The sequence below is a fragment of the Artibeus jamaicensis genome, unplaced genomic scaffold (assembly GCF_021234435.1).
Source record: "Artibeus jamaicensis isolate MK-2021 breed Jamaican fruit bat unplaced genomic scaffold, CSHL_Jam_final contig_559, whole genome shotgun sequence".
NCBI classification, from domain to species: Eukaryota; Metazoa; Chordata; class Mammalia; order Chiroptera; family Phyllostomidae; genus Artibeus; species Artibeus jamaicensis.
Genome location: NW_026521887.1, coordinates 9,264,430 through 9,291,048, shown reverse-complemented (window position 1 = coordinate 9,291,048; position 26,619 = coordinate 9,264,430). Strand labels below are relative to the sequence as shown.

The window sequence follows — 26,619 nt, the reverse complement described above, 5'->3', positions numbered from 1 at the left end:
TCATCATATGATTGACTCTATCATTTGATTTTCTATTCTATTTTTACTTTTATTTAGGCAGAACTGTGGACAAGCTTGTCATAGCTATGGGGGCAATGCACTGGTAACAGCTCACTAGTAATGTCACCTTACATGTTGATGGGTTATTCAGTTTCTAAATAATTTAACATTGAAATGAGTATAGCACTCCTTATTCTCATTGGTCAGTAAAATTTCTTTAATCCACATTGCATCTGTTTCAGGTTTTTGCCCAGTGGCACAATACTAATCTAAATAATCAGGATGGAGAGAAATAAGAATAGTCTTCAAGGTTTCTTCCTAGTTAGCAATGAAGAAATTATGACTAAGAAATAAAAGTCCTGGAGGCTGACTAAAAATCAGATGCATTCCCCAAACTCATTGCTGGCCTGCCTGACAGCTGCAGAAGTCAGATGGTGACAGGTGTGTAGGAAGCCAAAGTGAGCAGGAGAAAAGCAAAGAAAGAACAGGGAAGCACACTATCCTGAGAAGATTCATTATAACAAGTAACTAGAATGTGTAACTTAAGTATTCAGACCAACCTGTTCATTTTGATTAGTAGATTAAATGAGATTTCTTGAGCACTTACTGTGAGATTAGTCCCTAATTGGAGATACAGAGTAACTAGGAATCAGAGTTCTTGTTTAGACCTGAAAAGACTAGATACAAAGGAAAGGCAAGACACAGTCAATACAGTAGATAGTAAAGTGCTAGGCAATATGTACAATAGAAAAGATGAGTGGGATTATAGGACTTCGGGTGAGGAAGAAATAGATATGTCTGAAATAGTGAACTTTATTGAAGAAGTGAAGTTGTAGTGGGCCTTGAAGAATAGTTAAGATTTATATAGGCCAAGGAAGCAGTAGGTGAAGGACTGAAGTTAGAAATGCATGCACAGGGCAAATTAATTTGGTGCAAACTATAAGTGTTGAGCTAGGTGGGTCCTTTAGCAAAGCAAGTGAGAGATACACTATAAGGCATACTGTGTTTTAACAAAGTTGAGGGAAGAAAAACAAAAACAGAAAATAGAACAATTCTGGATTCAGTAAAAATACACCATCCAGTTTCTTACAAACAAGAGTTACGTAACTTGAGGTACAACATCACAGAGCTCCACTTTTTGAATAAGCCTTTGAATGAATAGTGTAATGCCTACCAATATGTCCATATGGCCATAGCTGGAGAACTGGGAGTCATAACTTGATCTTTTCAGCTACAACTGAACCTAGATAACATCATAACTGCCAATATAATCCTCATATTTCACAGCAGATCTCTAATAAAGGGAAGGATTGTTGAACAAATTGGTAATTTCCCTTACAAGAGCAAAGGTGGCACACTCATTTTTTTCAATAATGAAAAACTGAATTGGTTTCATTGTTAATTAGAACACAAGAGAATAAATTAATGTATAGACAAGGAGACAAAAGTGGATGTCATTTTTTTCTGGAAATTATATTTTCAGGGTAGCACACAAAAGACTGTCTACCAAGACATATTATGAAAATTTCTTAAATCTTTCCCTCTGAAGATGTGAATTCTGGCATTGATTTGACTTCCTCACATAAACAGCACATCTAAAGAATATTGTAGAGTCACTTTGGAAACAGAATACTCAGCTGAACTGTCCCATCATAGTGGCACTTCTGCTCTTTTGATACCTAAGCACACACAGTCCTGAGAAAGGCCCAGGCTATGGGGACCCTAAAACAGTAAGTTTTAGGAAAAGGCTGAGAGCCACACTAATCTTATTTGATCTTTAAAGGATGGCATGACTTCACTATATTTCCTTTAGTGTAAGTTGATGGTCTGAATTCAATCAGTTATGTACTGCCCTGCAGTTGAGCAGCTGACACTTAAAGCATTGTTCTTTATGTTTGGAAAAACCTTTATAGAAACTGGAGATAATGTTTATTACATTGTTTCCAAAATTATTTTTGTACTACCTAAGATTGCTAAAGGGCTACTAAATATCCTTTGTCCTAAACTTGAACTGATTAAAACAAAATACATTACTAATCAGTATTAGGGAGTACTTGAGAACTGGTTTTATAACTAACAGCAGAAGTAGTGAAAGAATAAATATTATAACAGGAGAACTTCAGATTCAGCTTTGGGATATTCTTCAAAGAAAAATAAATGACATGTCAATGTCTACATCTATATTTCTTTACCCATCTATCTAGATCCATCCATTATCATCTATATATCTCTAATGTAATTGATAGCCTAGATATATATTTAGATATTTTAACCATTCTTTTTTGTATTAAATAAAGAAGGCCTGTAGTGACTATCTAATTATTTTTTCAGTTTTCCTTATTCTGTAGGATAGCTTTGCACATTTCTTTTAGCAAAGGACATTTTCTGACTCTTAGTCACAAATATTTAGAGCTATACTGCTCTACAGTGCCCTCTCCTGGTTCCAAAAGATACTGACAAACACCTGAAATAACGATTAAAACACTTGAAGAATACAAAAATCTATTTTGTGATAGTCATTTTTAGATCTGAAATTGTAAATTTTCAGCTATGGAAGGTGTCAGTAGTTGTTCATTCTATTTATAAACATATCAGAGATGTAAGATTTAAAAGGAAGTGTATGGGTGACATGTTTACATAGGATTTGCATTGAAAAAAGATTAGTTGATAAAGCTTCTTTTTTTTGGTGGTTTTACTCTGTAAATCTAGTACATTCAATTCCACAGAGTAACCATTCTTTTACTGAATTAATTATCAAAGTAAATTAAATTTAAATACTCAAACATACAGAGATAATGTTTTGCCTTAACAATTTTAATTTAAAAGATAATTCCAGAATTGTACACTTTAATATGAAATACAAGAGTTCAGATCAGTGGCTAAGTAATTTGGAGCTGAAGGACATAGCAATAAATAGATCTAGTTGTGTTTTTTTGTTTGTTTGATTGATTTTGCAAAACCTTTAAAATTTTTAAACTCATTTTCCGTTTTTTTCTTTACAATAGAAGATTCTAAGCTATTTGACCTACAGTTTCTGCGACTCTGGATTTTTGTAGGTGCACATTCATGGTATATAGTTCACATGTTACTCTGTCTTCTATATTTCTTTCAAGTTGTCAGATGGATCCAGAGTTTCATCAGACTCAGGTCTGATCCCTTTGGCAAGGTCATAGGTGGTGTCATAGTCTTTCATCAGCAGAAACATAATGTCTGGTTGTCTGACTTTTTGTGATCTTAGCAGTACTAATGTTCTTTGCCTAAATCATTGATTTATGGGGTTTGTTTATTTAAAAAATTTTATTAGTTGGAATACTTTTATAATAAGGTACTTCCCTCATGTATTTACTTAGTTTTTATGTAATTAATTGGTTTTCTCCCAGCCTCTTTAACTGACCAATTATTACTATAAAAATCCCACTATAAACTCAAGGATTTAAATGTATTTCATTGGTTTTAATCCATTATAGTTATATCCTATGGTAGGTCAAAGGATCCCAAATGTGCTCATTGGGAGATTTTTTAAGTTGGTTCACAGGTTCTTTTGACATGACTCTAGTAGTCTTTGGCAAAGCTTCCCTGTTTTCAGGTATGACAAGTTGTTTCAAGCAACCCTTATATGATTCCTATTCCAAATGAATAATTTTCTTTAAAAAGCCCTGGTTTATTTATTGAGAAACAGTGTTTCAAGATCATAATCTAGACTCCAATGATACTCATTGCTTCTGAGTTAGTCATTGTTTTGAGGACTTTACCTGGGTTTATCCTGTTTTCAATTTAAATTCAAGACACAGAGTTTTTACTTAATATCTTACATATAACTTCTGTATTTCTTCCCTGCCTCATTAAGATTTAATTATCAAGAACACAGAAGGTGACAGAAATAGATTATCTCATAATTACTCATTAGTTTTATTTCACGTTTCATACACAGTAGCCTCAGAATTATGACACCTATTCTAAAAACAAAAATAAAATTTAATGGATATTTTAAAAGCGTTTGCCTGCACTCTTCCCATTCTCCCCTATCATTTGTATACTAGTAGTATACTGTTATTAACAGAGCAAATAGCTGTTACATGTTTTACTCTTCATCTTAATCTTCATGTAGTCATAGTTTTACATACAGTTATATCTGGAATGCTTACCACCAGTTCTTATATAAATGTCTTAGGGTCATTTTTGGAGCTCATTTTGTTTGTCCAAAACATGTTTTTTAGTAGTTTCCTAAAGAGGCTCCTGAGAATAGCATTACTTAAATCTTACATTATTTACATCTTGATAACATTTTTTGTCACTTTAAACTTAAAAGTCAGTTTTTCTAGATATAGAAAGCATGGTTCACATATCAAACCCCCAGTTATCCTCTATATATATATATATATATATATATATATATATATATATATATATATATATATATCTCCTATATATAAAGCCCAATTCTGACATGTAATATAGCATTACTGATGAGAAGTTTGATGATAATCTAATGTTCTCTACTTCATAAATCATTCGTTTATTTTGAGCTAGAAACCATTCAAAGGGTTTAAAGTTCTGTAATTTGTCTGAAATATGTCTATATTTTGGTCATTCATGGTTGATGTCTTCAGGTCAAACATGGTGCATGCTTTCACTATGTACAATAGTTTCTAATGTTTTTATATTTCATAAAAGTATAGTTCTTGTTCTATTGCTTTAGTTTTCTTTTGGGACTCATATAATGTAAATGTTGGACTTTCTCTGACTGTCTTTATTAGTCATTTTTTCAAGTCATTGGTTTTTAATTTCTTAAAATTTCTTCTTCACTTTTTATTATCTTAAGGCATCAACTGATTATGAAATCAGTTTGTGTTCCTTCTAGTTCAATTTTCATTGCTTTTCTTTATGAATTTTTCCTGAGTTTTGGCACCCTATGGATGAGTTTTTCTAATTCTTATTTATGTTGGTATTCTAATCTGATGTAATTTTGAATGTCTTTTGACTCATTTTGCAATATAGTACGCTACACTTTGAACTGTTTGTAGGCATGCCTTTATGGCATGCTTTCACTGTCTATAGGGACAGTATTCTTCTTACTCTTTTTTCCTTATAACTTTTGAGGGAACTTGATTTTGATAATTTTTTGTTGTTCATTTTTATGCAAAATTAATTTTCTTGAATAGTTCAGTATTTCTTCTCCAACGTCTGAGTTTCCTATTCTGTTGTTTTAATACAATAATTAAATATGGCAGGTCTATTCCTGGGATTTCTTGGTTCTGTTCCCCACTATCCCCTGGCACCACCAATTTTATCTGGATCTAATTTTTCCTCTATTATTCTCCTTATTTCTTGTTCAATTTTGATATCACTTATGGATGTTTTTCTTCAGTGTGGAACTAACAGGGTACTCTCCTGTTCCCAGAAACATTCAATGCCTTGTATTAACCTTGGCTTCTCTCCCACAGGAACTGATATCATGTATTAATGACTATTTGTGATCCCCTAAATTCATATGTTGAAGCTCCAGCCTCTGATATGATGGTATTAAGAGATGGAGCCTTTGGAATGCAATTAATTTTAGATAAGATCATGAGGATAGAGCCTCCATGATGAGGTTAGTGCCCTCATAACAAGAGGAAGAGACCAAAGCCTTTCTGCCATGTGAGTACATAGTGAGAAGGCAGCCAGCTATGGAGAAACCAGGCATTAAATCTGTCAGCACCCTGATTTTGGACTTTCCAGCCTCTATACATATGAGAAATTCATGTTTATTTAAACTATAATATTTTGTTATAGTAACCCTAACAGACTAAGACATTATGCAAATCATGAATATTAATTTGCCTGAACCTGCTTTTATTTACGGTTTGGGCATTACCTAGCTCTGTTGTAAATGTTGTCTATGAATATTTGGTTTTGTTGCCTTTACTTTCATGTGGGAATCCATGATTATAAAATTATACCAATAACTCTGTCATCTTTTCAGAAGGCTCCTGATTTTTTTCTGTTGACTATGATGTAGATTTATCACTTTTTAAAGTCATTTTAAATAACAAAATCTTAATTTTACTGATATTATTTAATTTTTTCCTCATTTGACTAATACCTGCTTTTATCTTTACTATTTCTTTCCTTCTCTAGTTTTCATGGTTGATATTATTCTAAGTAATTTGATTTAATAATTGGAGAATTATTAGCCTTTCTGTTACAGAACAGACCCAGGGCTACCGGGTCCCTCTGTTACTGTGGATTCTTAGCCCACTGCCAGGGACTTGGAATTATGGATCTCAATGCCAGAGTTTGATAAAAAGGAAAGGAACTATTGATTCAAAACTTATATAGACTTAGAGTACTGACTTGTCTTTTTTAAAATCCCAAAGTCCCTTAAAACACCCACAAATACACACAGTCCCTCCTTCCCTTTTTGCCCTGTCAGGCCAGTCTTGGGAACCATATCTCAGAAAAAAAATAGAAGTCTGCAGCTCACTTCTCCCAGTTCCTCTCAGCCATCCATTTGCTGTTGGGAGGCCTCCCATAGTTCCCAGCACCATCAGTTGTGTCACTGGGATCTCCAGTTCTAAATTAAAAACCCACATGCTCCTTCTCATTGCCCACCAGCAAGAGTCCTTTCACCTCTTTCCTTCCCTGCAAGGTCTTGCATTGTTCTTGTCCCTAGTTCTGCAATATCTCTTCTGCATTCTTCTGAACCACTAAGAAAGAGCTCTGCATGGCTGCTATATCTTACTCTCCTGCTTCCTAAGTTGCATGGTAAAGGGAGCCTCAAAACCTGCATGTTCTATGACCCCCTGCATGGCTGCTGTGCCTGGGTTTAAATCCCTGAGCAAATCTTCCTCTGCAACCCCATTTCCAACTCTTCCCACAACTGGCTACACCTGCCAGCATTCCCATATTTTTTCAACTTTTCTGTGCTGCCATAGTAAGTCTGGGCAGGGATGGTTCTGTGGTGTGGAGCCAATCATCTTTAATCTCTCATGCAGGTGCTGTAACCAGACGGAGCTCCCTCCCAGTTATGTCTTGGGTTGAAGTCACTTTCATCTCCCTGGCTCATAGCATTGCCACAGCTATTTAACATATCTATGAAGCTAGCCAGCAGTTATAAGACATGTAAAATAACCATTTTTTGCATATCACGTATGAAGCCGGACAACCGTTGATATGCAAAATAACTCTTAATGGTCCTGCTCCATGTGTTCCATCCCCCATTCTAGACTTATGGGGGTGAGGAAATCCTATATTTTTATATTTTCTGGACACTCCAAGTTCTGGACCCCATTACAAATCCCTCTTTAAGGGGGCCCTGACTGCACCCCATTACATTTCTAACTGTATTAAATATTCATTTAAGGATACAATTTTCTCTCCAAAATGCCTTTAGCTAATTCTCACAAGTTTGACACATTAATAATTTTTTGGTTCTAGCTATTTCCATTGTATATTCTTCTATACTCTCTGTTATTTAGAAGTGGTTTGAAAATACCCAAATGTATGGGTATTTTTGTGATTATTACTGGGTTTCTAATTTTCTTACATTTTGGTTAAATAAAATCTTGGCTAGAATATCAGTTTAGTTTATATTTAGAATTCTTTTGTGACCCAGTAAGTGGTCATATTTTGTAAATCATTCCTGTGTTCTTAAATCAGAATGTGTAACCTCTGTTCATTGAATTAAGAATTGCATAAATGACCATTTTATAACTGATAAACTGTATTTCATATTCTTTGTTAATTTCTATGGCTCTTTATCATGTGTTGAGGTGTATATAGATATTTTTAAACTTAATCTTAAAATTATTCCTAATATCTAGGTATTATTATCTCTTTTACAGATGAGAAATTGGAGGTTCACAGAAGTTAGGTTGTCTAAGGTTACCAAGATAATAAATTGCAGAATTATGATTAAAACTCTGGATTGTACAGCTTCAGTATTGAAATCTTTTGCTATATCATGGTGTCTTCATGTCCGAGGTTTAACAGTACTAAAAATGCATTTTCTTTTTAAAAAGATTTTATTTATTTATTTTTAGAGAGTGGGGGAGGAGGGAGAAAAGAAGAGAAATGTTGATGTGAGAGAGAAACATCAATCAGTTGCCCCTCATATGCACACCAACCAGGAACCAAATCTGCGACCAAGTCATGTGCCCTGACTGGGAATAGAACTGGTGAACTTACACTTTGTGGAATGACATCCCACTGAATCACACTGGTCAAGGGTACAAAAAAACATTTTTCAATAGTATACTATTATGAAACATTGCCTGTTTCACTTGAAAGATTTGTTTTACACAAATATAAGCTATTATATATCTTATATCCTACTATCAAAAAATTTAAGAGTCTTTTTTATTTTGTATATGAATAATTAATTTTAAGAATAGAAACCCTAACACACTGAAAAAGATCAACGAACTTTTCTAACTGATTAAAGCCAGTATGGTTATAAGTATTTATATTATACATTTTATACACTTACTGATTCCTTAAATCAGGGCTGTGTCACAACTTTCAATTAACCAGGATATTACTTCAATTTCTTCAAACATCTGGGAGTAATCACAGACCCATCAGGGAATATTAGATTCTTTTGGGATGGTGCAGTGCTTAGATACAAAGAAAGTTGTTTCACTTTAAAATGAGGCTATTTACATTTATTTAAGAAAGAAAACATACAAGTATTTGACTAATTTTCTGATTTAGAGTTGTGAACAATACATTTCTGTTTCTAGCTCAGGAAAGTTTAAGAGGTTTTATCTTCCTGTCTCCTTTTGAATATTAACAGACTGATAACAGGGAGTACTCTTTATTTTTAAAAAGTGGGTTTCTTTTGGAAAACCCATGGGGATGCTGCTGTGGGGGTCACCATGGGGAACCAGAATTTTAACCAATTGCCAATGCAGCCTTGGGTTGGCTCACTGTTTCCCATAGTGACGCTTATTAGGGAACAGCAAAAGTCAAATATTGGCTTTTAGGAGCAGCAGCAGACTTTTCAGTTTCCATTAATTTTAGCTTATGTCAGGAGGTGCACTGAAGATGGTGACAGAGTAGGATGGAGCGGATTCCATTTCCCTGTAAACATGGGAGAAAATCCTGGCTGATCTACAGAGGAACAGCACAAACAGCCAACAGTTCCCCAGCATATATAAAAATAAGAGACCAGATATTGTAACGGACACCAGATATTGTAACCAGATGGTAAGGAGACAGATGCAGGTCAGTAAAGTTTCAGGGACTGGAGCAAAGACAGGAGGGAGCAGCAGCAGCCTTGGCCGGTGCTCAGCACCCGATGCTCTGTGGCCACGGACTCTTCCGGACCCCAGTGCCTGGTGGGTCTATGGCAGACTTTTTGGGAGCCTAGGGCCTACTGCAGGGTCCTTGGGAGAGAGCTGCATCATCAGCTCCCTCCCTCCCCATCTAAGTCTAAGCAAGGTTGGGCAACACCAGGGAGAGACCTTTCTGCTTGTTTACAGAGAGGGTGATAAGGACAAAGGTCCGTGTTCAACCTTGGACTCTGTGCTCACAAGTCTGGGAGAATTGAGAGGTGCACTGGGGGCTCTGACTCAGACAGTCAGCTGTCTGGCTGGGGGATTAGGCTGTGCTGAGAGGCAGGCTTTCTTGAGAAATTTATTGGAAAGCAAGCTGAAGGATTCTCCTTTGACAGCCACTTGGCCTGATCCCCACACAGCCTGGCAGCAATCCAGAGGATGGGCAGAAGCCCTTGAGTTCCCCCCACAGAACTGGGAAGACCATGCCAGATCCCATGAAGCCCAGACAGCCTGGCTGGCATGCAGGTGCCTGCACCCCAGCCCACAGTGAGGACCCCCAAAGTGCTCTGAAAAGAACCTAGATCGCCTTCCTGGGGCTCTGGGGAGAGGTGCCTGGCTAGCTCTTGGGAGAGTGCTCGCAGAAAGACCACAGGAATCAACCCTGAGCCTGCTACAGCCAGAAAAACCGGTTTGGCCAGTTTAAAACCAACAAAAGATGTATTTTTTTAAGTAATCTGGTATCTTTTTAATTTTATTATTGTTTTATCTTTCAATACTTTTTTCCTCTCCTTTCTTGTTTCCTGTTTTTTTATTTCTTCCTTTCTTTCCAAACTTACTGCTTTTTCCTCCCTTCTCCTGTATTTCTTTTTTGTTGTTGTTATGTTTTCTTGTCTTTTACCCACAAGTGACACAAACAACTTGGAACTGTGAAAAGACCAGAGTTGGACCCACAGAGGGGGCATACCAAGAGTAGAGACAGAGAGATACATTTCACTTTGCTATAGCAGAGAAGCCACAAGTGGCTGTGTATTTGTATTATTACTATTTTTCATTATTCTCACTTCTTTTATATTTTAATAGTATCTTTGCATCCCTCCTCTTTCTGTATAGGCTTCATTGCCTTGGCTGGTTATATTGTATCATTTGACAGGTTTCCCCTGTTCTCTCCTCCACAGTGTTTTGCTAATTTTCCATACTTCATGTCACTTGTTTTCTTTAGCACACTACTCAAAGTTCTATACCCCCTATTTATGTTATCCAGATCACACAGAGTCAGTCATATGATTGTTGTTCTAATATTATTGTAAATAATAGCCTTTCTATACAATTGTAAATACTTCACAACACATCTCCTGGATCTTAGCCCACTTTACAGTTTCTTGAATTGTATTATGGCAATGATTAACTCTATTTGCTCACACACTATTTACTCACACTATTCACTCACACTATTTACTCACTAGGTTGCTCACACACCTATTTACTATCCTTTACTCTCACCTTACTTCAGAATCTGACCACCCGAAACCTCACTGCTTTCTAGATCCAACTCACAAGCCTTCCCTCCCCAACAAGAGATTTATCCTTTGTCCATCCTTTCTTAAAAGTGGCAAGGTGGGTTGAAGATTACAGTGAACACTATATATAGAGCCTAAAAACCTTCTATCTCTTCTCTACTGGCTGTGACTATAAATATCATAAAATACTCTCCTGTTGTCATAAACCATTTTGCCTCCCCCTCCAACTAATCACACACACACACACAAAAGGAGTAGGTGGAAGAAGAGAATACCAGGATACCCAAAGGAGTCTGCACCACTGAATTTCACAAGTATTCTACCACAGAAGTTCACACCATAAACCCAGAGAGTCAGAACAGATCAATTTAAGAAGCTGAGGCTAACAAGAAGAGTCTCACAAACAATGGGAAGACAAAGAAACAATCCCCAAATGAAAAGGAAAGAGGAAGACTCAGAAAGAATGTTAGATGAAATAGAGGCAAGTCAACAACCAGATATTGAATTCAAAGCACTGGTTATCAGGAAGTTCAAAGAGCTCACAATGTGCTATCAGAAACTACAGGGGAGCTACAATAAACTCACCACAAGCTATATCAACATGAAAAAACAAATATAAAATACCATCAAAGGCCAAGAGGAAATGAAGAATACAATTTATGAACTGAAGAAGACAATAGAAGAAATCAAAAGCAGGATCGATGAAGTAGAAGACTGGGCCAGTGAGTTGGAGGACAAAGTAGAAAAAAACTCCCAGAACAAACAAGAAAAGGAAAAGAGGCTCAGAAAGAAAGAGGAGAGATTAAGAAAAATGCAAGACAACATGAAACGTAATAATATTGGAATAATAGGGATACCAGAAGGAGAAGAGGAAGAACAAGGGATAGAAAACATATTTGAAAAAGTAATGAGGAAAAACTTCCCTAATTTGATGAGAGAAAAAGTCACACAAATCCAGGAATCACAGAAAGTCCCAATCAAGAGGAACTCAAAGAGGCCCACTTCAAGACACATCATCATTAAAATAGCAAAATTTCAAGATAAAGAGAGAATCTTAAAGGCAACAAGGGAAAAAAGGAAATAATGTACAAGGGAACCCCAATAAGGTTAGCTACTGACTTCTCAATGGAAACACTCCAAGCAAAGAAGAAAATGGCAAGAAATGTTCAAAGTAATGAGAACCAGAGGCCTGCAACCAAGGCTACTTTACCAGCAAGACTCTGAATCAAGATAGAGGGCCAAACAAGACAAAAGAAGCCTAAAAGAATATGCCTCCACCAAACCAGCTCTGCAAGAGATGCTAAAAAGGACTGCTTTAAGGAAAGGAAGGAAAAGAGGGAGACAGAGAGGAACACAGGTACAAAAATGGCAAGGAATAAGTACCTATCAATAATAACATTAAATGTAAAGGAATTAAATGCTCCAATCAAAAGACATAGAATAGCTGAATGGATAAGAAAGCATGACCCACACATATGCTGCCTACAAGAGACCCTCCTCAGGACAAAAGACCTACACAGACTAAAAGTGAAGGGCTGGAAATATTTTTTCAAGCGAATGGACAAGAAAAAAAGCCAGGGTACTAATACTCATATCAGACAAAATAGATTTCAAAACAAGGGCCATTAAGTGAGACCCAGAAGGTCACTTCATAATGTTCAATGGGAAAATCCACCAAGAAGGCATAAACATTGTAAATATATTTGCACCCAACAGAGAAGCACCCAAAATATATAAAGAAAATCTTAGAGGACTTCATGAAAGATATTGACAGCAACACAATTATAGTAGGGGATTTTAACACTCCACTGTAAAAAATGGACAGATCTTCCAAACAAAATATCAACAAAGATATTGTGGCATTGAACAACACCCTAGATGAAATGGACTTAACTGATATATATAGAGCCCTTCATCCCAAAGAAGCTAAATACACATTCTTTTCAAATGCACATGGAACATTTTCAAAGATAGACCACATGATAGGACGCAAAATGAGTCTCAACAAATTCAAGAAAAATTGAAATCATACAAAGCATCTTCTCTGACCACAAGGGACTGAAATTGGAAACCAACACCCAAAGGAAAAAACCCAAAACACCCAAAAGCATGGAGATTGAATGGCATGTTATTAAACAACGAATGGGTCAAGAATGAAATTAGAGAAGAAATCAAAAAGTTTCTGGAAACAAATGAAAATGAACTCACAACAATCCAAAACTTATGGAACACAGTGAAGGCGGTCCTGAGAGGGAAGTTTATAGCAATACAGGCCAATCTAAAAAAGATGGAAACATTTCAAACAAACAACTTAACCCTATGCTTACAAGAACTTGAGGAACAATAACAAAGACAGCCCAGAGCAAGTAGAAGGAAGAAAATAACCAAGATCAGAGCAGAATTAAATGACATAGAGACTAAAAGAACAATTGTAAGGATCAATGAATCCAGGAGCTGTTTTTTTTAAAAGATAAACAAAATTGACAAACCATTAAGTAGGCTCATCAAGAAAAGAAGAGCGAGGACCCAAATAAATGCAATTAGAAATGAAAGAGGAGACATTACAACTGAGACCACAAAAATAAAAGGGATTGTAAAAAATTACTATGAAGAACTGTATGCCAAGAAATTTGAAAACCTGGGTGAAGTGGACAAATTTCTAGGAAAATATAATCTTCCAAAGTGGAAAGAAGAAGAAGCAGAAAGCCTGAACAGAACAATAACAGCAGATTAAATTGAAGCAGTAATAAAAAAAACCTCCCATTACACAAAAGCCCTGGACCAGATGGTTTGTACAGAATTCTACAAAGCATCTAAGGAGGAGCTAACCCCTACTGTTTACAGACTATTCCGAAAAACCCAAGAAGATGGAAGACTCCCATCTCTTTTAATGAAGCCAGCATCATCCTAATTCCAAAACCAGATGAAGACACAACAAAGAAAGAAAACTTCAGGCCAATATTGCTGATGAACATAAACACTAAAATCCTCAACAAAATATTGGCAAATTGCATCCAACAATACATTAAAAAGATCATACACCATGACCAAGTGGGATTCATTACAGGGATGCAAGGATGGTTTAATATTTGCAAATCAGTAAATGTAGTACATCACATAAACAAAAGCAAAGACAGAAACCACATGATCATATCAATAGATGTGAAAAAAGCTTTTGATAAGGTACAGCACCCATTTATGATAAAAACACTCAGCAAAGTGGGGATAGAGGGAGCATTCCTCAATATAATAAAGGCCATATATGAGAGACCTACAGCCAACATCATACTCAATGGGCAAAAACTAAAAGCTTTTCCACTAAGATTAGGATCAAGACAAGGATGTCCACTTTCATTTCTATTCAATATAGTATTGAAACTTTTAGCTATAGTAATCATACAAGGAAAGGAAATAAAAGGCATCCAAATCAGAAAGGAGGAAACAAAACTGTCATTGTTTGCAGATGACATGACAGGGTACATGGAAAATCCTATAGATTCTACCCAAAAACTGCCTGACCTAATAAATGAATTTGGTAAAACAGCGGATACAAAGTCAATATCCAGAAATCAAAGGCATTTTTGTATACTAACAATGAACCAGCAGTAGCTAAAATCAAGAAAAAAATCTCATTCGATATAGCAAAAAGAAAAAAATATCTGGGAATAAACCTAACCAAAAAGATAAAAGACCTGTATGCAGAAAACTACAGAACACTGAAGGAAGAAATCAAGGAAGACACAAACAAATGGAAACGTGTACTGTGTTCATAGATTAAAAGAATTAACATCATCAAAATGTCCATGTTACCCAAAGCAATTTACAAATCCAGTGCAATACCTATTAAAGTACCAATGACATATTTCACAGACATAGAACAAACACTTCCAAAATTTATATGGAACCATAAATGACCCCAAATAGCAGCTGCAGTTTTGAGAAAGAAAAACAAAGTAGGAGAGATCACAATACCTGATACCAAACTGTATTACAATGCCACTGTAATCAACCAGCCTGGTACTGGTACACACAAATAAACCAATGAAACAGAAAAGAGAGCCAAGAAATAAACCCAAATTTCTATGGGCAAGTAATATTCAACAAAGGGGACAGTAAAATAAAATGAAGTAAAAATAGCTTCTTCAAAAATGGTGTTGGGAGAACTGGACAACTACATGCAAAAAAATGAAACTTGAGCACCAACTTACACCATACACCAAAGTAAATTCAAGGTGGATAAAAGGCTTAAATATAAGCTGTGACACCATTAAAATCCTAGAGGAGAACATTGGCAGAAAAACCTCAGATATTTCACACAGCAATATTTTCACTGATATGTCCCCTAGAGCAAGGGACATAAAGGAAAGAATAAACAAATGGGATCTCATCAAAATTAAAAGCTTCTGCATGGCTAAAGAAAACAGTATTAAGATTAGCAAGAGAATCAACTGTATGGGAAAACATATTTGCCAATGATATCTCAGACAAAGGTTTAATCTCCAAAATATACAAAGAACTCACACGACTCTACTCTTAGTAGACAAGCAACCCAATTAAAAAATGGGCAAAGGACTTGAACAGACAATTCTCCAAGGAGGAGATACAGAACATCCAGAGACACATGAAGAGATGCTCAATATCGCTAGCTATCAGAGAGATGCAAATTAAAACCACAATGAGATACCACTTTACACTGGTCAGGATGGCTATCATAAACAAAGCAACAAACAACAAATGTTGGAGGGGTTGTGGGGAAACGGGGTCCTTAGTTCACTGTTGGTGGGAGTGCAGACTGGTACAACCATTATGGAAAACAGTATGGATTTTCTCAGAAAAATAAAAATCGACCTGCCTTTTGACCCAGCAATTCCACTGCTAGGATTATATCCTAAGAATCCTAAAACATCAATATCAAAGAACCTATGCACCACAATGTTCATAGCAGCACAATTTACAATAGCCAAGAGTTGGAAGCAACCTAGGTGCAAAATATAATAAATAAAAAAGAAAACAGTATTAAGATAAAAAGAGAATCAACTGTATGGGAAGACATATTTGCCAATGATATCTCAGACAAAGGTTTAATCTCCAAAATATACAAAGAACTCACACGACTCTACTCTTAGTAGACAAGCAACCCAATTAAAAAATGGGCAAAGGACTTGAACAGACAATTCTCCAAGGAGGACTTACAGAGGATCCAGAGACACATGAAAAGATGCTCAATATCGCTAGCTATCAGAGAGATGCAAATTAAAACCACAATGAGATACCACTTTACACTGGTCAGAATGGCCTTTATAAACAAAGCAACAAACAACAAATGTTGGAGAAGTTGTGGGGGAAAAAGGACCCTAGTTCACTTTTGGTGGGATTGCAGACTAGTACAACCATTCTGGAAAACAGTATGGAATTTTCTAAGAAAACTAAAAATGAATATGTCTTTTGACCCAGCAATTCCACTGTTAGGATTATATCCTAAGAACCCTGAAACACCAATCCAATAGAACCTATGTACACCAATGTTCATAGCAGCACAATTTACAATGGCAAAGAGTTGGAAGCAACCTAGGTGCCCACTAGTAAATGAATGGATCAAAAAACTATGGTACTTTTACACAATGGAATTCTATGCAGCCGAAAGAAGGAGCTACAACCCTTTGCAACAGCATGGATGGAACTCCGAAAGCATTATGCTGAGTGAAATAAGCCAGGAGGTGAAAAGCAAATACCATATGATCTCACCTTTAACAGGAAGCTAAACAACAAAACAAACAAGCAAGCAAAATATAACCAACACATTGAAATACAAAACAGGCTGGCAGGGCCCAGAGGAGAGAGGGGAGGGAATTTCAGGGTGAAGAGGGGAAAAAGGGTTTACAGAAACAAGTATAAAGAACACATGGACAAAAACTAAGGGGTTGGAAATGGGAGGGAGGTGGGGAGGGCTGAGGGGGTGGGCTGGGATGGGAGTAAAAGATGGAAAACTGTACTTGAACAATAATTAAATAAATGCTTTAAAAAGTGGACCATGAAGCACAGAATCATGGTCCAATGAGCAGGGATTGATAAATGTCATTTCTGCTGAAAAGGTGTAGTATACTCATTGCAATGGACCACCTTATTGAATAAGTCTCTCGTATAAATATAGTAATTAAAATACGCAATTACTTAAAATTATATATTCTGATGGTGGTACCTCATTTGTCTGCTTATGATTTATTTATGCATCTCTGGATTGAAAATTAGTATCAAGGTACATATGACAGATAATGTGTATGGCAAGATGTTTCTATAAGCTTTTAAAAAAATGTCTGTATACATAGGAAGAATTTAAAGTTTGACTGGTGTAGGTGGTAGCCAGATTTAAAGTCACAGTACAATGTATATACAGGTGAATACCATTATAATTTGATGTTTTAGAATGTGAATTTTATAAAAAGGGAGTTTTAGATGATAGATCAAGATTTCCGATCTTAAGTTATTTCAACATTTTAAATTTTGAACCCTGATAAACCACCAGGAATAAAAGTTAAAATATATAAATATAAACATGTATGTGTACACACATACACATCTCTTCACTCTTTCCTTGGCTCCAGGGAACCTCATTCAAGAAGATTCCTGTTCTGTGTATGACACATCTGTTTATTTTTCTGTGATATTTCACTAGGCCATACATTCTATATGATAAGAATAGTGTGTTTCCTTTTTAAAATTATTTTATTGTTCAATTAAAGTTGTCTGCATTTCCCACCCACTACTACCTCAACCCTAGCGAAACTCCTCTCCCTCCCTTGCTTCCACCCTTCCCCTTGGTTTTATTCATGTGTCCTTTATAGTAGTTCCTGAAAATCCTTCCCCCTTTTTCCCTTCCCCTCCCCTCTGGTTACTGTCAGATTGTTCTTAATTTCAATATCTTTGGTTATATTTTGCTTTTTTTTATTTTGTTGATTATGTTCAGTTAAAGGTAAGATAATATGGCATTTGTTCCTCACTGCCTGGCTTATTTCACTTAGCATAATGCTCTCCAGTCCCATTCATGCTGTTGCAAGGGTAGGAGCTTCTTCTTTCTTTCTGCCGCCTAGTATTCTATTGTGTAAATGTACCATAATTGTTTGATTCACTCATTTACTGATTGGCACTTAGGTTACTTTCAGCACTTGGCTATTGTGAATTGTGTTGCTTTAAACATTGGGGTGTATAGGTTCTTTTGGATTGGTGACTCATGATTCTTAGGATATAATCCAGCAATGGAATTGCTGGTTCAAAAGGCAGCTCCATTTTTAGTTTTCTGAGGAAAATCCATACTGTTTTCCATAGTGTTGTACCAGTCTACATTCCCACCAATAGTAACCTAGGTTCCCTTTTCTCCACATCTTCACCAACACTAGTTTGTTGATTTGTTTATGATGGCCATTCTCACAGGTGTAAAGTAGTATCTCATTGTGGTTTTAATTTGCATTTCTCTGATGGCTAGTGATGCTGAGCATCCTTTATTATGTTTTTTGGGCCCTCTGCATGTCCTCCTTGGAGAAGTGTCAGTTCAAGTCCTTCGCCTAATTTTTTAAATTGGGTTGTTTTTCTTCCTGGAGTGGAATCATGTGAGTTCCATATTTCTTTTGGAGATCAAAGCCTTGTGTGAGGTATCATTGGCAAATATATTTACCCATACAGTTGGTTTCCTTTTCATTTTGCTGCTTTTTTCTTTATGAATGCAGAAGCTTTATAATTGGATGTGGTTTCATTTGTTTATTCTTTCCTTTATGTCTCTTGCTTTAGGGGGATATATCAGTGAAGATGTTGCTACATGGGATGTTTGAGATTTTCCTGCTGATGTTTTCCTTTAGGACTTTCATGGCATCATGACTAACATTTAAGTCTTTTATCCCCTTTGAATTTATTTTTGTGTATCGTGTAAGTCGGTGGTTGAGTTTCATTTTTTGCATGTAGCTGTTCAGCTCTTCTAAAACCATTTGTTGAAGAGGCTATTTTTACTCCATTTTATGTTGCTGTCCCCTTTGTCAAATATTAATTCACCATGGAGACTTGGGTTTATTTTGGAGCTCTTTTTCTGTTCCATTGGTCCAGGTGTCTGTTTTTATGCCAGTAGCAGGCTGTTTTGATTACAGTGGCCTTGTAATACAGTTTGGTGTCAGGTACTGTGATCCCTCCTACTTTGCTCTTCTTTCTCAAAATTGCTGCAGCTATTTTGGGTTGTTTATGGTTCCACATAAATTTCTGAAATGTTTGTTCTTTGTGAAATATGTCATTGGTACTTTAATAGGGATTATATTGAATCTATAAATCACTTTGGGTAGTATGGACATTTTGATGATGTGAATTCTTCTAGTCTATGAACATGGTAGATGCTTCCATTTGTTTTTGTCTTCTTTAATTTCTTTCTTCAGTGTTGTATAGTTTTCCAAGTAGAGGTCTTTTACTTCCTTGGTTAGGTTCTTTCCTAGGTATTTTATTTTTCTTGTTGCTATATCAAATAGGATTTTTATCCTAACTTCTGATTCTGATATTTCATTGTTGGTGTACAGAAATGCCTTTGATTTCTGAATATTGATTCTGTATCCCACTGTTTTGCCCAATTCATTTGTTGGGGGTGTAGTTCTTTGGTGGAGTCTTTAGAATTTTCTATGCATACTATCCTTGTCAACCACAAACAATGACAATTTTGCTTCCTCCTTTCCAATTTGGATGCCTTTTATTTCTTTTGATTGTCTGATTGTTGTGGCTAAGACTCCCAATATTATGTTGATTAGAAATGGTGAAAGTGGGCATCCTTGTCTTGTTTCTGATCTTAGTGGGAAAGCTCTAAGTTTTTGTCCATTGAGTATGATGTTGGCTCTAGGTCTTTCATATATGGCCTTTATTATGCTAAGGAATGCTCCCTCTATCCCCACTTTACTGACTGTTTTTATCATAAATAGGTCCTGTAGCTTATCAAGTGCTTTTTCTGCATTATTGATATGACCATGTGATTTTTGTCTTTGCTTTTGTTTATGTGATGTATTACACTTACTGATTTGTAAATATTGTACTATCCTTGCATCTGTGGGATAAATTCCAGTTGGTCATGGTGTATAATCTTTTTAATGTATTGCTGGATACGGTTGCCAGTGGTTTGTTGAGGATTTTAGCATTGTTTTTCACCAGCTTTGTTGGCCTGAAGTTTTCCTTCTTTATTATTTCTGTATCTGGCTTTGGGATTAGGATGGTGCTGCCTTCAGAAAAAAGTGTTCAGGAGTCTTCCATATTCTTGAATTTTTTGGAATAATCTGTGAAGGATAGGGATTGTTTCTTTCTTAAATGGTTTGTATAATTCTCCTGTGAAACCCTTTGGTCCGAGGCTTTTGTGTTTCAGAAGCTTTTTGATTACTGCTTCAATTTCATCAGCTGTTATTGGTCTCTTCAAGTTTTCTGCTTCTTCTTTCCATTTTGGAAGATTTTTTTGTAGAATTTGTCCATTTCACCTAGGTTTTCAAATTTCTTGGCATAGCTCTTCATAGTAATTTCTTACAATTCTTTGTATTTCTGTGGTATCAGTTGTAATACCTCCTCTTTCATTTCTGATTGTGCTTATTTGGGTCCTCTCTCTCTCTCTTTTTTTTTTAATGAGTCTGCTTAAAGGCTTGTTGGATTTTACTTATCCTTTCAAAAAACTAGCTCCTAGATTTATTGATTTTTAGAATTGTGCATTAAGTCTGTATGTCATTTAATTCTTCTCTGATCTTGGTTATTTCCTTTCTTCTACTTGCTCTGGAATGTCTTTGTTGTTTTCCTCAAGTTTTTGTAGGCATAGTATTAGGTTGTTTGTTTGAAATGATTCTATCTTTTTTAGGTAGGAAGTTCACTATAAACGTCCCTTCAGGACTGCCTTCATTGTGTCTGATAAGATTTGCATTGTTGTGAGTTCATTTTCATTTGTTTTCAGAAACTTTTCAATTTCTTCGTTAATCTCATTCTTGACCTATTCATTGTTTAGTAGCATGCTATTCTCTGTCCATGAGCTTGCGTGTTTTTGTTTTAGTCCCTTGTAGTCAGAGAAAATGCTTTCTATGATTTTTATCCTAATCATTTAAAATTGTCACTTTAGATGACAATTATCTTGAATTTATTGAGGCTTGTTTTGTGTCCTATTATGTAGTATATCTTTGAAAATGTTCTATGTGCCTTTGAAGAGAATGTGTATTTTTGGGATGAAAGTGTGTGTATATATCAGCTAAGTACATTTCATCTTGGGCATTGTTCAATTCCACAATATCTTTGTTGATATTTTGTTTGGAATATCTGTCCATTTTCACAGTGGGGTGTTAAAATCCCCTAGTATAATTTGCTGCTGTCTTTATCTTTCTTGAAGTCCTCCAGGATTTTCTTTATGTATTTGGATGCTCCTATGTTGGGCGCATATATATTTACAATGTTTATGTGTTCTTGATGTATTCTTCCCTTGAGTATTATGAAGTGACCTTCTGGGTCTCTTTTTATGTTTTTTTTTAAAGTCTATTTTGTCTAATATGAGTATTTCTACCTTGGCTCTTTTTTCCCTGTCCTTTTGCTTGGAATGTTTGTTTCCAGCCCTTCACTTTTCAGTCTGTATAGGTTTTTTGTTCTGAGGTTGGTCTTTTGTAGGCGGTATATTTGTGGGTCATGATTTTTTATTTATTAAGCTATTCTATGTCTTTTAGTTGGAGCATTTGTTCCCTTTATATTTAAGGTTATTGTTGATAGGTACTTATTCATTGCCATTTTTTGGTACCCTTGTTCCTCTCTCTCTCTTTCACTGATTTTCTTCTTGTTTTTAAAGCAGACCCATTGGCATCTATTGCAGAGCTGGTTTGGAGGAGGAATATTTTTTGAGGCTTCTTTTGTCTGGTAAGCTCCTTATTTAGCCTTTCATTTTAATTGAGAGCCTTGCTGGATAAAGTAGTTTTAGTTGCAGGCCTCTGGTTTTCATTACTTGAAATATTTCTTGCCATTCTTTTCTGGTTTGAAGTGTTTCCATTGAGAAATCAGCTACTAGTCTTATCAGGGCTCCCTTGTGTGTTACTTCCTGTTCTTCCCTTGCTGTCTTTAAGATTCTCTCTTTGTCTAGGAATTTTTCCATTTTAATTTTGGTGTCTTGAAGTGGGCCTTGTTGGTTTCCTCTTGGTTGGATCTCTGTGTGTTTCCTGGATTTGTGTGACTTTTTCTCTCATCAAATTAGGGAAGTTTCCCATCATTACTTTTTTCAACTAGTTTTTTATTTTTTTATTTTTATTATTTTTTTCTTTTTTTTTAACTTTTTTTTTATTGATTATGCCATTACATGTGCTCTATTCCCCCCTCCATTCCCCTCCACCCTGCATACCCCCCCCCCCCACCATTTCCCCCTTTAGTTCATGAACACGTGTCTCAAATTCTTTAGATTCTGTATTTCCCCTGCTATTCTTACCCTCCCCCCTATCTATTTTCTATCTACTGTCTATGCTACTTATTTTCGGTACCTTCTCCCCCCTTCCCCTCCTCCCACTCCCCTGTGGCTAACCCTCCATGAGATCTTCATTTCTATGGTTCTGCTCCTGATCTAGCTGTCCTCTTAGTTTGCTTTTGTTTTAGTTGTGGTTCTTAATAACTGTGAGTTTGCTGTCCTTTCACTGTTCATCTTTTTTATCTTCTTTTTCTTAGGTAAGTCCCTTTAACATTTCATATAATAAGGGCTTGGTGATGATGAACTCCTTGAATTTGGTCTTATCTGAGAAGCACTTTATCTGTCCTTCCATTCTAAATGAAAGTTTTGCTGGGTAGAGCAATCTTGGTTGTAGATCTTTGGTTTTCATGACTTGGAATACCTCTTTCCAGCCCCTTCTTGCCTGTAAGGTCTCTTTTGAGAAATCAGCTGACAGTCTGATGGGAACTCCTTTGTAGGTGACTGTCCCCTTAGCTCTTGCTGCCTCTAGGATTCTCTCCTTCATTTTAATCTTGGCTAATGTAATTATGATGTGCCTTGGTGTGTTCCTTCTTGGGTCCAACTTCTTTGGGACTCTCTGAGCTTCCTGGATTTCTTGAAGTCTATTTCCTTTGCCATCTTGGGGGAAATTCTCCTTTATTATTTGTTCAAATAAGCTTTCCACTGGTGGCTGTTCCTTTCCCCCTTCTGGTACCCCTATAATTCGAATGTTGGAACGTTTAAAGATGTCCTGGAGGTTCCTAAGCTTCTCCTCATTTTTCTGAATTCTTATTTCTTCATTCCTTTCTTTTTGATAATTTTTTTCTTCCTTCTGGTCCACTCCCTTGATTTGAGTCCCAATTTTCTTTCCATTACTATTGGTATTTGTATCACCATTCATTTCAATTAGTTTAGCTTCCATATGTTTCTCTAATTTGTGACTAAAATCCACCAGTTCTGTAAGGATCCTGATAACCAGTGTTTTGAACTGTGCATCTGAAAGACTGGCTATTTCTTCATCACTTAGGTCTATCGGTTCTGGGGCTCTGAGTTGTCCTAGAGCCATTTTTGGTCTATTCGTGCTGTTAAGTGAGCGGAGCGAAGCCTTAGTTGTTTACCAGGACGGGGCGACCCAGGTCGCTGGTTTGTGACGCTGTGTGGGGGGGCGGGGTCAGAGAGGGAGCAATGGCGGTCCCCTCCGCTAGCCCAGCGCATCCAGTCACTCCGCACGCCTGGGGTTTATCCGATCGGAATTGTGCGAGCCTGCTGCCCCGAGCCGGCTTCCCTTCTCACTGGCTTCTCCGCACGTAAATGCGCGCGACCGACCGACCGCCTCGCCTCTTCCCCGTGCGCTCCGGCAGCCAGCTCGCTTGCGATCAGCGCCCTCGGCTACCGCCTGCGCGCACCGCCCCAGGAATTTTTCCTTGCTAACCTGCTCCGCTGCTGGCCTCGCTCCTCGTACCGGTCCAGCTGAGTATCTAGTTGTCCTTTGGACTCCGTATTGTCGATTTTTCGTGTGGCTTGGTTGTGACTGCTGTTAAAAATAGTTGTTCTTAGATTTGGTTGTGCACAGAGGCGAGGTGGTTCCTCCACCTACGTCTCCATCTTGGCGGATGTCTCTCTAGTTTTTTATTTTTTGCTCTTCTTCTCCTCCTTCTGTATCCTTATTATACAGATATTATTACATTTCATGTTGTTCTGCATTTTCCTTAACCCCTGTTTATTCTTTCTGAGCCTCTTTTCCTTTTCTTGCTCTTCCTGGGTGTTTTTTTTTTTTTAATCTTGTCATCCAGCTTGATGATCTGATCTTCTGCTTCATCAATCCTGTTTTTGATTGCTTCTACTTTGTTCTTCAGTTCATATATTGTATTTTTCATTTCCTCTTGGCCCTTTTTGATAGCTTCAATTTCCTTTTTCATGCTGATGTAGTTTGCAGTGAGTTCATTGTAGTTTCCCTGTAGTTTCTGGTAATCCTCTGTGAGTTCATTGAGCTCCCTGGTAACCATTGGTTTGAACTCAATATCTGGTAGTTGACTTGCCTCTATTTTATTTAGCATTCTTTGTGAGGCTTCCTGCTTTCCTTTCATTTGGGGATTCTTTCTTTGTTCTCCCATTGTTTGTGAGACTCTTCTTGTTAATCTCGACTTGTTAAATTGATCTGTTCTGACTCACTTGGTTCTGGTGTTAACTTCTATGGTAGAAGACTTGTGAGATTCAGTGGTGCAGTCTGCTTGATCTGCTGAGTTTGCTGGTCTTGGGCTGTTGTTTATGTTGGCTCTCTGGATGTGTTTGGGTTTTGATTGTTGTTGGGTCTTTCTTTGGTGGGTCCTTTCCTTTAGCTTGTTAACTGGAGGTCACTCCATCCACCGCCTCTTGTATTCTGTTGTGCAGGTGTGGACAGGTTGTGTTGAAGCTAGTTCTTCTGTGTTTATGAGGTTTGGGGGCTTCTCTGTTGCTCTTGTTCAGTTGTTTGTTTTGGGTAATCTCTCCACCATTTAGTTATATTTGCAGATTGTTCATGGGCTAAGGCTGGTGTCAATGCCACTCCCATCCTTCACCTTCTTCCATTGTTATCTGTTGGTGGTTCCTTTGTTGGTGGGTTTCTTCTTCCAGCCTTCCGCTTCCAGGTATACTGGTGTTCAGAGCTCCCACCTACTCTTTTTTGTGATCATTTGGAGGGGGAAGGTTTAAGATAATGAGAGTGTTCCATGGTATGTAGAGTACCAACACATAGAGAAGAGATAGGAGATCCTTTGGATGTATATAGTGTGCACTGTGATATTTCACCCAACCAGCCACTTTTTAGAAAGGGTGGAAAAAAGATAAGAGTTTTGTTAGGTGGGGAAGGACTGTGAGTTGGATCTAGAAAGCAGTGAGCTTGTGGGAAGTCAGATTATGAGGTGAAGTGAGAGTGAAGGATAGATAATGGGTGTAGTGTGAGAGAGAATAGAGTCAACCACAGTCATAAAGTTCAGGAAATGGTGAATTGAGCTAAGATCTGAGAGGGGAGCTGTGTAGTATTTACAATTGTATGGAACAGAAACTACTTACAATAGCAATGGAGCAACAATTATTTGCAAGAATCTTTGTGATCTAAATAAGAGGAGTAGAAAATACAGGACCTAGAGTAGTGTGCTATTGGAACACCAGTGAAGTGAAAGATGGAAAATTAAAAATACACTATGAAAGAAAGAATAAGGGAAATGAGTCAAACAATGCAATCGAACAAACCAAGTGAAAAAGACTAAACAGAAAGAAGGGAAGTACAAAAATACTAATAAAAGATGTAAGAATAATGAAAAGTAATAATACAAGTATATCATAACTTGCAAATTCTCTGGAGTAGCAAAATGAAATTTGTCTCACTGTCTCAGTTGTTGGGATGACCCCTCTTTTTGTCTAACTCTGGTCTTTTTACAGCTCCAGGTTTTATTGTCTTACTTGTGGGAATTAAAAAAAATAAACAAATAAGAAGGAATAAAATGAAGGAAAAAAAGAAAGAAAGAAGAAGGAATAAAAAAGAAAGAAGAAAAGAAAGGAAGAAGGAATTTAATAAAGAAGCCTCCTGCTGGCTTTAAACTGGCCAGGCCAGTTTTGGTGGTCTTCCTGGCTGCAGCAGGCTGAGGAGGGATTGGTTTCACTTTTCTCCCTTCCTGAGCTGTATGTACTTTTCCCAGTTGCTGAGCCTTCAGCCCAGTTTCTCAGTTCACTGCCGTGGGCCCCACAGTGCCCTTCTTCACCCAGCTTACTCCTTCAGTCTACCAGTTGTGCTGTCCTTGAGGTACACCAGTTAGGGGCAACTCACATACCACCTTCTTGCTCTTTGTTGTCCTAGATGCTAGGGACTTTGAGCATCCCTTCAGGGTAGTTCAGCGCCCCCCCCCTCCAATGAGTTAAGTCTTTCTGGGGATTGCTGACTCCATGAGCCCTGCAACTCTCCTCTGTGGGAGCATCTCTGCCTTTCTCTTAAGAGAGCCAGGTGGCCTTTCAGGGCGGGGGGTGCCCTGTGGCTGCCACTGGGAATGCAGGTACATGCCTCCTCTGCTGCTGTGCTGGGGCACTGGGGTTGGGCATGAGGTGCAAGTGGGTGGAGGGATCAGGTGTGCGTAGTCCCTGGGGCTGCCTGCATGAGTACTTGGCCTCTCCTCTTATGGTGGGATTGGCGGCCACTGGGCTGGGGTTTTGGGCCTTTGGGTGTGAGTGTGTGGCCTGCTGCTGCAGCTGCTGGGTGGCAGGGTCAGGTGTGTTCCTTCCCCAGGGCTGTGAACCTGAACAGTTGGCCTCTGCTGCTGCAGGCGGGTGGGGGCAGTGGGGAGGTACAGTAGGCAGGGTGGACTGCTGAGGGAGAATTCCCTAAATGGCACTGAGTGCCTCTTTTTCCTTTAAAAAAATTCCTCTTATT

General features: G+C 37.3%; 1 protein-coding gene across 2 annotated transcripts in view; it reads right to left on the bottom strand.

The window, feature by feature from the left end:
- Window positions 1–26,619, bottom strand: part of NALCN (sodium leak channel, non-selective) — a 416,515-nt gene that overhangs the window by 101,202 nt on the left and 288,694 nt on the right. The window lies entirely within an intron of this gene.